This window comes from Arachis duranensis, chromosome 1 (assembly GCF_000817695.3).
Source record: "Arachis duranensis cultivar V14167 chromosome 1, aradu.V14167.gnm2.J7QH, whole genome shotgun sequence".
NCBI lineage: Eukaryota > Viridiplantae > Streptophyta > Magnoliopsida > Fabales > Fabaceae > Arachis > Arachis duranensis.
In genome coordinates this window covers 29760283-29773951 of record NC_029772.3, presented here as the reverse complement: position 1 = coordinate 29773951, position 13669 = coordinate 29760283, and the positions used below count along the sequence as shown (strand labels likewise).

The 13669-nt window shown below is 35.7% G+C and overlaps 1 pseudogene; it reads right to left on the bottom strand.

Moving 5' to 3' along the window:
* Window positions 1-7705: 7705 nt before the first annotated feature.
* LOC107483980 (phragmoplastin DRP1E-like) lies at window positions 7706-13663 on the bottom strand (annotated as a pseudogene).
* Window positions 13664-13669: the final 6 nt, after the last annotated feature.

Below are 13669 nucleotides of genomic sequence, written 5' to 3'. Positions count from 1 at the left end.
TTTTGGTCTTGAAGCAAGTCCCTTAAGCCACATGAAAACCATTTTATGGCTCTGGACCCAGCGTAACCAGTAGTAATCAATTCGAAACAAGAGGGAAAGATAGTAATAGGAGATAACATTGAGTAGATGTTTAGATATTGAGCCGTCATTCCTATATTAGTATTTAGTAAGGAATTTACATGATGAGATTGGTAAGGCTATAAAGCAAAGTTCTGAAAATCCGATCGGTTATTGAATCGCTCTAGTAATTAGTTTATTGATTTATTGATTCAACTAATTTAACAGTAATTTAATCAAAAAAATTATTTTATAATATAATAATAAATAAATTATAAATAAATCCTCTAAAATATATTTATATTCACAATTAAGAAACAATCTGGTTTAGTTTCAGAATATTATAACAATTACTAGCCTATGCAAAGAGTATTAATAACATATCCAATTACTGATTTCATGTTTCATTAATGACTTAAAATCTCATTCCTATAGAAGTTTTTCTGAAAAAATCTAAAATCTATGAGCCTAGTTTAGTGCAGGGTGTGTGGAATGAAAATTGAAGCTGAAGGGTAACCATATCCAGAAACGTAACAACAAAGCCAAAGTCCAGGTTCAAAATCAGCAACAATATCAACCCAGTCAAAGCCTTTCAAATTTCAAATAATCATGAACAAAACAATAAATCATGAAAACAAAGAATATAAATATTCAATTGGAGCACCCAAATCTGGAGGCAACAAACCTCAATAATTTGATTAAGATAATCACAATCTAAGCATAATTAAGACACAAAAGCACCAAGAACAGCAGGACAATAGCACATTTACAATGAATAATCACAAATAGCGGTAAAAGCTCATCAATAATCAATTAATCAATGAACAAAAAACTGAAAACACAAATCATTCAAGAATAATTCAAAGATCAATAACCCTTATGAACAGAGCAAAAAAAAAAAACAAAAAACAATGTCATTACACTATTACAGTGAGCCATGAAGAGAGCATTGACCTTCGAAGACCTTTTTTCCTTCTTGTGACTGAAGGTCCCGGCGGACCCAACTAGCCAGTTCTTGATTGATTTAGCGGTTCACCTCCGATTTTCTTCTCAACGGTTTTTTCCTGTGAGCCGACTCATTTGTATTGACAGTTTTTAGTTGGATCGGTTCAATTGGTTGGTCTGGTCCGATTTTCAAAATATTGTTATAAATTGAAAAATTAATTACTATTTAATTTATAACTCTCATTATATATAAGCTCAACTCTTTTAATTCAAGAACAATTAATTCCTCATTCTATTATTTATCAACTCTCTCATTTTACAGGAACTTAATTTAGAAGAAAAAAAGTATAATTGCTATTGTTATGTATAGTTTTTTGTTATCAACTTCTTTTCAACCATTTTAGTTTTTGAAAAAAAAAATTTGAACAAAAAAAGTATTAAAAACACAATCCGAAAAATATTGGTACTAATAATACAGATCTTGAAAGATCACAGAAGCTTATAGATGTTTGATAAAATCATTTAAACATAAGTAACTTGTTATTGAACATGAATTGTTATTAGATGATTTGTCAAATGATCATAATTTTATACTGCATTTATTTTATAGACACGGGACACTAAGACAAGATACAATAGCCCGTTTGGTTGGTGTTCATGTCTGTCAGAGACACGGACACGGTAACACATGTATATTGTTTGTTTAATGAGACACAAAATTATCATAGATACGGTGACACACGCATGGACACAAAATACATATTTTTTGTGTCTCATCTTTAACCTGTGACACAAGTTTGAGACACAGACATAGTTTTTTATTTTCACTTTTATCCCTGTTATCTTTTTTTTTATTTTTATTTATACCATTTTCCTCTTAATCCTAATCCACTTTTTTTCTCTTCTTTCTCACCTTCTTCCTCATTGCCTCCTTTCTTCTTCCATGCCTCCCACTCCAACCATCGCCTCACCTTCTCTGTCCCTCTCCACCGCCTCCATTCCTTTGTCCTTTCTTGTCGCCTCTTCTCCTCCTCCTCCTCTCTACTGCCTCAACTCTTCTCTCCCTTCTTGGCTCCCTCATCTTTGAGCTTCTTTCTGCTTAAATTTGTTGCCGCCTCCACTTTGCATCTGTCTTTACCAAATCCACCGTCGCCGCCTTTGTCGTGGCTCCCTCTTCCTCTCTCAATTCTCTTCCAATTTTCTCTCCGCTTCTCTTCTACAATTTTTCTGCCTCTCTTCCTCATTGCCAGATCTATTTAGTTTTCTATTTTTTTAATTCATATATTAAATTAGATTGGATCTGAATTTTGAATTTATTCTATGTTTGTTATTATTAATAGTTGTAATTTTTATTGAAATGGTGGTAGACAGGTGGTTATGGTAGTTTTAACAGTGACAATTTGAACTGAAATAATGGTAAAGAGGTGGTGTTAATGGTTTGTGGCAGGGATAACATTGTCATTTTGTTAGAATAGTAAATTACAAATAGTGTTCTGTCCTTGAATACCAAACAAGTTCTCAAATTTCATGTCTCATTGTGTCTATATCATTTTGTGTATTTGTGTCTGTGTCTTATTTATCTCCACCCACTAACCAAACGAAGCCCAAAGGTACAAAATTGTGTTGATGAGATATGGACAGAGACATTATATTTAGAACACTGAATTAGTGTATTTTATATCCATCTTGACAAGAAAGACACAGAAACACTAACAAGGAATACAACTTATTTTTTATTTTTTTTTATTATTCTTGTTAATTTTATATAATTATATTTTTTATTATTATATTTTTCATCTCAAATGTTTTACAACAACAACAACAACAAAGCCTTGTCCCACTAGGTGGGGTCGGCTACATGAATCAAACGACGCTATTATGCTCTGCATTGTATCATGTCTACATAGAGACTGTTTACATGCAGATCTCGTTTGACTACCTCATGGATGGTCTTCTTAGGTCTTCCTCTGCCTTTCGCCTCTTGTCCATCTTTCATCTCATCCACCCTCCTGACTGGGTGTTCTATCGGTCTTCTTCTCACATGTCCAAACCACCTGAGATGCAATTTAACCATCTTTTCCATAATGGGTGCTACTCCAACTCTCTCCCTTATATCTTTGTTCCTTAATTTATCCAATCGCGTATGACCACTCATCCATCTCAACATCTTTATCTCTGCCACACTTAACTTATGTTCGTACTCCTCTTTGGCCACCCAACACTTTGTACCATAAAGCATAGCCGGTCTGATAGCAATGGGATAGAATTTACCTTTAAGTTTTAAAGGCACTTTTTTGTCACATATGAAACCAGACGCATTTCGCCATTTTGACCAACCTACTTGGATCCTATGATTTAGATCCTGTTCAATCTTTCCATTATTTGTATGATGCACCCAAGATACTTAAAACTTTAAACATTTTGTAGGATGTTTTCTCCGATCTTCACCTCTGTATTAGGATTTTTCCTTCGACGGCCTAACTTATATTCCATATATTCAGTCTTGTTACGGCTTATGCATAGACTATACACTTCTAGAGCTTCTCTCCATAAATCCAACTTCTTATTTAGGTCTTCTCTCAAGGATGTTCCCTGGTGTACTCCCATACCAATAAAAAATTTCTCTATCACACCACCTTGAGTTTTCACACTAGTTGTAACTCCTTCATACACTTTGGTTGAGTAATTAGTGACTCTTGAGTTATCTAATCCTTTTGTTGATTGATAATTAGAAGTTGCTAATTGATTTGAATGCCTCTAAAGCTAGTCTTTCCTTTAGGAGTTGATTAGGACTTGAGGAATCAAATTGATTCATCCACTTGACTTTCCTCCATGGTTAGAGGTTGACTAAGTGGGAGCAATGGGCAATTTGCCATCATAATTGAGGAGGATAACTAGGATAGGACTTCTAGTTCTCATATCTTGCCAAGAGCTTTGCTAGTTGTTAGTTTATTTTCTTTGCCATTTATATTTCTTGTCTAAAATCTTAAAAACCCCAAATATAACTCACAACCAATAACAAGACACTTTATTGTAAATCCTAGGGAGAACGACCCGAGGTTTAAATACTTCGGTTTATAGATTTTAGGGGTTTGTACTTGTGACAAACAAATTTTTGTATGATTGGATTATTGCTTGGTTTAGAAACTATACTTGCAACGGGAATTCATTTGTGAAATTCTAAACCGTCAAAAATCCAATCGTCAATGCGATTCAACCATCTTTTTCACAATGGGTGCTACTCCAACTCTCTCCCTTATATCTTCGTTCCTTATTTTATCCAATCGCGTATGACCACTCATCCATCTCAACATCTTCATCTCTGCCACACTTAGCTTATGTTCGTGCTCTCCTTTGGCCGCCCACCACTCCGTACCATAAAGTATAGCCGGTCTTATAGCGGTGCTATAGAATTTACCTTTAAGTTTTAAAGGCACTTTTTTGTTGCATATAAAAGCAGATTCACTCTGCCATTTTGACCAACCTGCTTGAATCCTATGATTTACATCCTGTTCAATCTCTCCATTATCCTGCATCATGCACCCAAGATACTTAAAACTTTTAACTTTTCGTAGGATGTTTTCTCCAATCTTCACTTCTATATTAGGGTTTTTCCTTCTCAGACTGAACTTACATTCCATATATTTCGTCTTGCTATGACTTATGCGCAGACCATACACTTCTAGAGCTTCTCGCTATAAATCCAACTTCTTATTTAGGTCTTCCCTTGACTTTTCCATAAGGATGATATCATCGACAAAACGCATGCACAATAGCACAGGCTCTTAGATGTGCTCTGTGAGTACTTCCAAGACTAATGTAAAAAGGAATGGATTTAAGGAATAAGGATGATCCCTGGTGTAATCCTATACCAATAGGAAATTTCTCTGTCACACCAACTTGAGTCTTCACACTATTTGTGACCCCATCTACATGTCTTTAATTGCATGAATATATGTGATCTTTACTCTCTTCTTTTCTAAAACCTTCCATAAGACATCCCTTGGCACCCTATTATACACTTTTTCCAAATCAATAAACACCATATGTAGATCTATTTTATTACTACGATACCTATTCATCATCTTTCTTAATAGGTATATCGCATAAATCCAAATTGGTTCTCTGTTACTCGTGTCTCTTTTCAAAACCTCCGTTCTATGACCCTTTTCCATAACTTCATGGTATGACTCATGAGTTTGATCCTTCTATAGTTTCTGCAACTTTGTATATCCCCCTTATTCTTGTAGATAGGTACCAAGGTACTCTTTCTCCACTCATCATGCATCTTCTTTGACCTTAAAATCTCATTAAAAAGTTTGGTTAACCAGTTGATGCCTTTTCCTCCAAGGCCTTTCCAAATCTCATTCGGGATATTATCAGGTCCTACTGTCCTGCCATTTTTTATCTGCTTTAGAACCTCTTTTACCTCAAAGTCTCAAATCCTTCGATAGTAGTCAAAGTTTTGATCTTCTTTCCTTGTGCATAACCGACCAAGGCTCGGAAGAGTCTTCTGTTCCTCATTAAATAACTTGTAAAAGTAGCTCTTCTACCTTTCATTAATCTTCTCCTCTTGAGCCAGCACCTCTCCATCCTTATCCTTTATGCACTTAACCTGATCCAAATCTCTCGTTCTTCTTTCACGACTCTTTGCGATTCTATATATATCTTTTTCTTCTTCTTTCGTGCCCAAAGACTGGTAGAGACCCTCATATGCTCTTGTTCTTGCTTCACTTACAGCCACTTTTGTCTCTTTCTTAGCCGTCTTATATTTTTTCCAATTATCTGCATTGTGGCATAAAGACCACTCTTTAAAGCACTCCCGTTTTATCTTTATCTTTTCTTGTACACTCGCATTCCACCACCAAGACTCCTTGTCTCTTGGTCCTATTCTTCTAGATTCACCAAAGCTTTCTTTTGTTGTTCTTCTAATAACTTCTGCAATCTCCCTCCACATCTCTTCCACGCTTTCATTCCCATCCCACTTTGCCTCTTCTCCTACCCGTCTTAGAAAATTTCTTTGTTCCTCACTTTTCATCTGCCACCACCTCATCCTTGGGTTCTTCGTATGATGTCTTTTCCTCAACTTTTGTTCAACACGAAAATCCATGACGAGCACCATATGTTGTGTTGTCAAACTCTCTCCCGAGATAATTTTACAATTAATGCAAAATTTCTGGTCGACTCTCCTCAACAAAAAAAGTTGATTTGAGAGCTTGTTATGCCACTCTTATAGGTTATAAGATGTTCGTCTCTCTTTTTAAAACATGTATTTGCAATGAGAATATCAAAGGGTGAGGAAAAGTCCAAAATAGTTTTACCTTCAACATTGATCACCCCAAAACCATGCCCTCCGTGAATACTCTCATACCCAGTCACTTCTCTCCCAACATGGCCATTTAAATCTCCTCGTAAGAAAATTTTATCTCCCGAAGGTATGTATTGAACCAAACTTTCTAGATCCTCCCAAAATCTTATCTTGTGTTGTTCATCCGAACCGACTTGCGGTGCATAGGCGCTAATCACATGGAAAGCACCTCCCTCCACCACAAGTTTGATAGAGATGATCCGATCTCCCACCCTCTTGACATCCACTACGTCCTTCTTTCACTACGTATCCACAATAATTCAAACCCCATTCTTATTCTTCACCTTTTCTGTATACCAAAGTTTGAAACCAGAAGTATCAAACTCCCTAGTCTTCGCACCAACCCATTTTGTTTCTTATAGGCACATAATATTAATCTTCCTCCTTGTCATGGTGTCCACCACCTCCATGGACTTTCTTGTTAGAGTACCTATGTTCCATGTCCCAAATCTCAACCTTCTGTCGCTCTGATATTTACCTTTTACTTTGTGAACTAGCTTATTTACCCTCATCCGTTCATGAAAACGCGAGAACTCTTGCTCATTTAACACTACATCCGGGCACCGATGCAGCGGCTCTTGCTCATTTGACACCGTACTCGAGCCATACAGTGCGTTGCTTCCAAACAACGACCTAGCTTTAGCGCAATAATATCTTTGATTCATGTCATGGGGATTCGACTATATTTTTATGTTGGTTGTCGAAGACCTAACACAACCCTCCTCCTTTATCTGGGTTTGGGACCGACTATGTACCGCAAGTGTAACATAAGCGGAGTTTCATCTCAAATGTTTTGAATAAAAAAAAATAAATTGGACTTTCATAATTTGCTTTAGTTTATCATCAAACATACTATAAGAATACTAATTTTATATCTATACTTTTGTGTCTGTTTTCAGTGTCTTATCCTATTCTCAAAACCAAACACATTCTTAGAGGCCATGAGAGGCGTTTGCACTTTTAAAATTCATTTTGCCAACTTCAAAATATATTGAGAATTGTTTTGGTGGTTTAGTCTAAAAAAGTATGTCAAATTAGTTAGTTAAGGATAATTTAATAGTTTTAACTTTTAACTTGGACACTCCAATTATCTTGTATTCAGTAAAGAGTGATGTTAGATGAACAAATTATTTTTGTAACCAAGTCTTTTTACTTCTTATGCCTTTCCTTTTTTCCTCTTTCTTCTTCAACTAAAATTTCTGGTAATTAATACTTAAACTATTAGACTAACTTGGTTAACAAAATAACTTAATCATATACCATCATTGTTTTATAAAATATAACACTAAATACTTTTTTAAATATAAAACTGACCTTTAAAAAGGTGAAAGTCACTTGAACAAATAAGGAAGAGTTGGATTAAATTTCAACAATGCTTTTGAAGTGCAAATCTTAACATGGGTAGAAAACCAACATGTATTCAATTTAAAAAGATAAAAAAAAAAACAATATATACCACTATAACTCTGATCAGGCATCATCAGAGTAAGCAACGAAAACCAATCCTTTTACCGTCAACACACTCAACTCTCAACTCTATAACTTGATTCATCTCAACCCGACCAACAAACTGCATCAATCTCATTCCTTGCAGACCTATATAACTGAAGCCTCTTGGCACATAGCTTCCTCCTTTCTGTCAATGTATAATCTTCGTCAAGCAACTGAGCCAATTGCCTTCCCTGAAAAATAGAACAGCAACGGTGAGTCCAGAAAGTGACCTAAACACCTAACTTCAATTATCGGAAAATAGATTTATATGCACATACAGAATTTAGTAATAATTCAGACTTCAGAAACAAATATCTTTTTTAACTGTAAAGTTCCCTATTCTGGTCAATTTTCCCAGTACAATACGAAGGATATGGCTATGAACACAATTTCATCCGGTGTCAAATGAATCTAAAGTTATGTCTCGTACCTCCTTTTTGCCCAGTTGAACATAGAAATGGTCAAGTAAAGTTCTCTTGGATTCCCGTACTTGACAATGAACCACGGCCTTTGGAATGGTATTCCTCAGTGTTTCTGATACCATGCCAATATAGGATAAAACATTTGAACCGATCCTCTGGAAGTGTCCATCTGAGTATCGGTCTGCCGATTGCGAAGTTGGATTTCCTCCCTTCTCAACTTCCTGTGGGAGTTTTCGAAAGAATTCAACAGTAAGATAAGATGATTCCATTTCTACCATTCGTAGAGTCGTCTTCTTACTGTCTTGGCGAAATCTTCAAACCTCAGTTTCTCCTATTGACTTTCTCACAAGTTCCTTCAGTATGAAGTGAACCTGCCACATATATCATTCAATAAGGAAAATTTCATTAACGTGACACATCCATAATCAGTATTAAAGTTGGCCAATAATATAGAACAAGTTAACTTAATCAAACTATTTAAAGCGGAAGCACTTACAGCATCCACAGAAGCTTGTGCGGGACCTTTAAAATAGTTAACTGAACTCTCTAGGAGACGCCGGTAACCTTGCTCTGGAGCGATCAGGTGAGGTTGGTACCCATCTGCCTCTGAAATCACTCGTTTCACATTTTGCAGTGACAAGTGACGGTCCAGTGGAAGCTTTCGCAATGCAGCTGGAAGCTGGTAATCAAAAACTATATGGATCCGGTTGCCACCTGGTCGTCTAGGAAAGATGAATATTGAAAGTATAAAATTTTCCTTGCAGGAAGTATTAATCCGATTGTTTCAAACTTTCAGAGTAGGTAATAGGTTAAAAATCTCATAGAAACTTGTTTGTTCAAACAGATAATAACTGACAACACCTTGACCAAGGAAACAAAAAAAACAAAAAACTGACAACACCTTTAACTCCTACTTATATGTCATCCTATAATTCCTATAACATTTAAATGACTAGATATTTTTAGGAAAATGTAAGGACAAGTTTAGTTTGTTTTTTATAACATTTTATTTTGCAATTTATCTTTCATAAGAATTTCGGATAATTTATAAAATTGTCTTGGCATTATTAATCAATCTACTTCATCTTTTACAAGAAATTTAGATAAGAAACACAAATTTTATGCGCGTAGCTATTAGTTGAGCTTGGGGGAGAGAGAGAAACAGCAAGAAAACCATAGTGATGGTGAGAGCGGAACATCAATGGATTGAGGTGAGGAATAGGAACAACAGTTCTTATCAACAGAAAATCTATAACCAGCCACCATTAGCTATAGGTGAACAGTCTTGGAAAGCTTTTAGAAGGCTTGAACAGAGATCTTTCACCATGTTTGTGTTGTTTTTGCATGTTTATGTGCTGTTGGATCTTAACCTAGACTTTCTCCCACTTTCATGGTCAAGAGTGTTGATCTATAATTAGAAACTAAAGCCGATATTAAATAATAAATGCATGTGGGGTGGTTTAAAGGGAAGGAGGAGACCAACTGGAAGCAATTTGTTTCAAGATCTATGTGTAGAATATAAAGCTTAAAAGGAGTCTACATTAAGAAGGCAATAGAAACAAGAGGTGTTATAACCAAGGTAAGCAAGGTGAGCAGACAGATGCAGTGGCCATAGAGAGGGATTAGACTATTATGGTGGATTGTATAGATTTTGTTTTTTTTTTACTGGGGGGGATTGTATTAGGAGTTGAAACATATAAGAGGAATGTTTTGGTTGTTAGTCATGAGTTTTGTGTTTTGCTCTTGTTGTAGCTCATGATTATGAATCCGTCCTTGATGGCAATACCAAAGAGGTTGGATTAATAGTCATTGAGTATGTCTTACTTTGCTCCCTTTAATAGGTCGAGTTGTAACGAACGATCTAAAAAAAGCTATATATGATTGAAGAACTGCATATATCTAAAAAAAAAAAATGAAACCTCTGGTCGTAAGTCAAATGTTTATCAGTATAGAATTGGGTAAGGCATTGTTATTCTCCCATAAAACGTCAGCATTTATGGAGGATTGCAAACAGAATAATTTTAGAATAGAAGAATGACATGATTTCTTACCCTCCATCCAAATGCTCCTTAAATACCCGTTCAAAGGCACGACATAATTCCAAAATGGTGTATAGCTGGGCCTGAAAAAATAGAAGGAAGCTTGATAAATATCCTATTTGGAATTACTTTCAACTAATATTGATAGTAGATGGGATATTTACCCCAACATCAACTGCTACTGGTCTACCAAGGTGCGCCATCTCTGCCTCTAGCTCATCAATGCTTCTAGTAATTAAAGAAGCAATCCCTGGGATCTGTGCCCGTATCACGGACTCTAGATGCTGAAACAAAGTCAGTTCTTATACAAATTGCCACTACTACAAAGAATTGCAAATCCCATCACTGTAATTGCCCCATAGAAGGATAAATAAAAACCTTTGAGAGAAGTCTTGCTAGATACTCCGAACCCATTTTGCTGGCCAAGTGTGAATAATCAGGACTAGTGGCAAAAAATTCACACTCCCTCTGCCTAGCAGCAAGCATATCTATATTCCTATTGATATCTGCCTGAGAACGGTTTACAACTCCCACCCAAGGATTTCGAAGACGATATGATCTGTCCTCAAGGACCTACAACATGAGAAATTGGTAAAGTTACCGTCAAAATCAGAAAATTTATCCATACATCCAATTTGAAGTTGATTCGTAGAGCCAACAGTATAGTCTCATAAATTTAGATTTTAGAATGCTGAAAAGGTGAAGATTCTTACATCCAGAGCATTTGTTCCCTTGTCCATCAAGTCAAGCTTTGTCAACACTCCAAATGTTCTTTCACCTAAAAGAAAAGCATTTTGAGTGCATGATCAAGAAAAACACAATTAGGAAATAAACACAAGAGTCATATCATCTAACTATCGAAGCATGATAGTAAATAAACTGCATTAACTATACCTGTAGGGTCAACTTGTCGGGCAACTTTGATCGCATCTGATGTTGCTATATCTTGGTTTGCTGGAGTAATAGCTAAAATTAAGCAATTTGGCTGCAATACAAAACTACAAGTTATCTATCCAATAGATCCATTGAATATTTTGACTTGGCCATTTTCATTAAGCAGGAATTACATTTTTGTTCTCTTTCCCACAAAAGTGAACATAGTTCAGATTTCCACGCTCGTGTAGGCAAGGTTAGGGGAGGGAAAGGGAACTCATTTTCTGTAGGAGTGTAGATAAGAGTAAATTCTTTATATACCTTTTCAATGTATGAGTAAATCATGTTTTCAATCTCTTGAACAATACTTTCAGGCTGCCCCTCTGACAAAATAAAACATCTTTTCATAAACCAAGAATAGCAAGTTTAAATTGATAATAAGCAGAAGCTGAAATCGATGTTCAACCTAGAAAGGACGAAGAAAAAAGTGTACCTATTGCAACCTTTGTCAAACCAGGTAGATCTATAAGCGTCAGATTGACAACTAACAACAGAAAGGGTAATAATCAGACCAACTTGAATAACACAAGAATTGGGAACAACCATAATTCCATAAACAGACAGCAACCTCTCCTATATGCAGCATGCATAAACAAAATAAAAATGTAGAAAACCTCTTTACCATTTGGAGAGTAGATGCTGAGATGGATGGGAACATGAGATATCTGTTTTGATTTCCCAGTAAGTCTATCAGTTTCCTCTTCAATTTCCACTCGAACCTTAGCTACAAAAAATAACTAAGAAATCAAACAGAAATCTTGAATATTATTACTAAAACAATCAACTAGAATCAGATTAGAAGATAGTAAGATACATATCACTTATTTATTACAGTGACCAGTGTCAACTTGTATAACACTAATAACATAGCAGCTAATATTATATTAGAGTTTTAAGTCAACCGAAGGAAATGCTCGCACTAAGAGATACAAAGATAATCTTAGTCATATATCCTACTGTTAAACACATTATTACTGAATACAAATTGACACAATGCAGCCATGCGTTGGCTCAATTTAAGAGTTTAAAAAAATGCATGCAGGGAGCATGCTGTAATCAGAGAACTCTAAGTTCCACTATATTTGAATGTATATTTGAACTTTATGAGAAGACATACAGAAGTCTGTAAACCGTTTCCTTGGCAAGTGAAGAAATTCCGCATGTTCTTGCACCCCGTCTTCTGTTTTATGAAGCTGCAGCACCAAAGGCCTCCGAGTCACAATCCCTACAAAGCATTTGAAATGTAAGATATCCAGGGAAAAAAAAAACAAAGGAAAAAAAAGAACAAAAACAAAAACAAAAGGCCAAGCATTGCTTTTTTTTTTCAGCACCGAAAGTGAAACGTTACTTAATTTCTCTGCATTTTATTTTTTAGAATTTAGCTAACATGCATCCTAACTCCTAAAAGTACATGTTAAGGTTATCGATTATAAAAGATTTTATAAGAAACATTGCAAAATTAAAATTTCCAATACATTTGTTATGCATTTATTAAAGTAAAAAATTTTAAAATCTCTATTTATAGTAAATATTAATATGTGTAGTAACATATTAGCTAAATCCATTTTTTTCATTATTATTCAGAGTATCATTTTTTTTCATTAATATTCAGAGTATCATTTGTCCCTTCATTATCCAAAATTATCATGTTCATGAATTTTTCATTTTGATGCCAGCAAGTCAGTAACAATAATAATTAAATAAAAATAAAGTTTTCAAAAAATGAAAAAAGAAAACATAGCTTATTGTCAGAATTGTCTTATACTGTCCCCTTGTCAGAATTTGACAGTTCTTGTAAAGCAAAATTCAAGAACAATAAAATGTTAAAAATTAAAAATTGTGTTGATTTCTTCCATTTCCAAATTTTTCTCGGCAACCAAAGAAAACTTTCAGTGGAAAAAATATAAAATTCCAAATCAACTGTTAAATCGTAACAAACCTGATCCCCGAGGCAGAAAATCACGGCCAACAATGCTCTCCAACACCGACGACTTTCCAGAACTCTGCATTCAGTTACAAACCACGCTTCCATCAAAAAAAGGTTTCACAGTCACGGAAAGCAAAACCAAAAGCGCATAAGAACGTGAACTGGCGTTAAAATCTGAAATCAAACAGACAATTCAAACGCATTGTAGAAAGAGAAGAGACCTGGCCGCCGACGACGGCGACAGAGGGAAGAGCTTCCCAGAGTGTAGGGAGAGCGGAGTCGCCGCCGTGGTCGCCGAGGACGGTGCATGCACGCTGAATACGGTTGACGAGTCCGATCAACGAGTCCATCGTGGTGTGAGTAGGTTTGGAAGCGGTAGGTTCGGGCTCAGGTTCGGAGGAAGAAGAAACGATGGGAAGGAAGGAGGCTAGGAAAGTGAGTGTGAGGGGTAGGAAAAGAAGGAACGGGAGGAAGAAGAGAAAGGAAG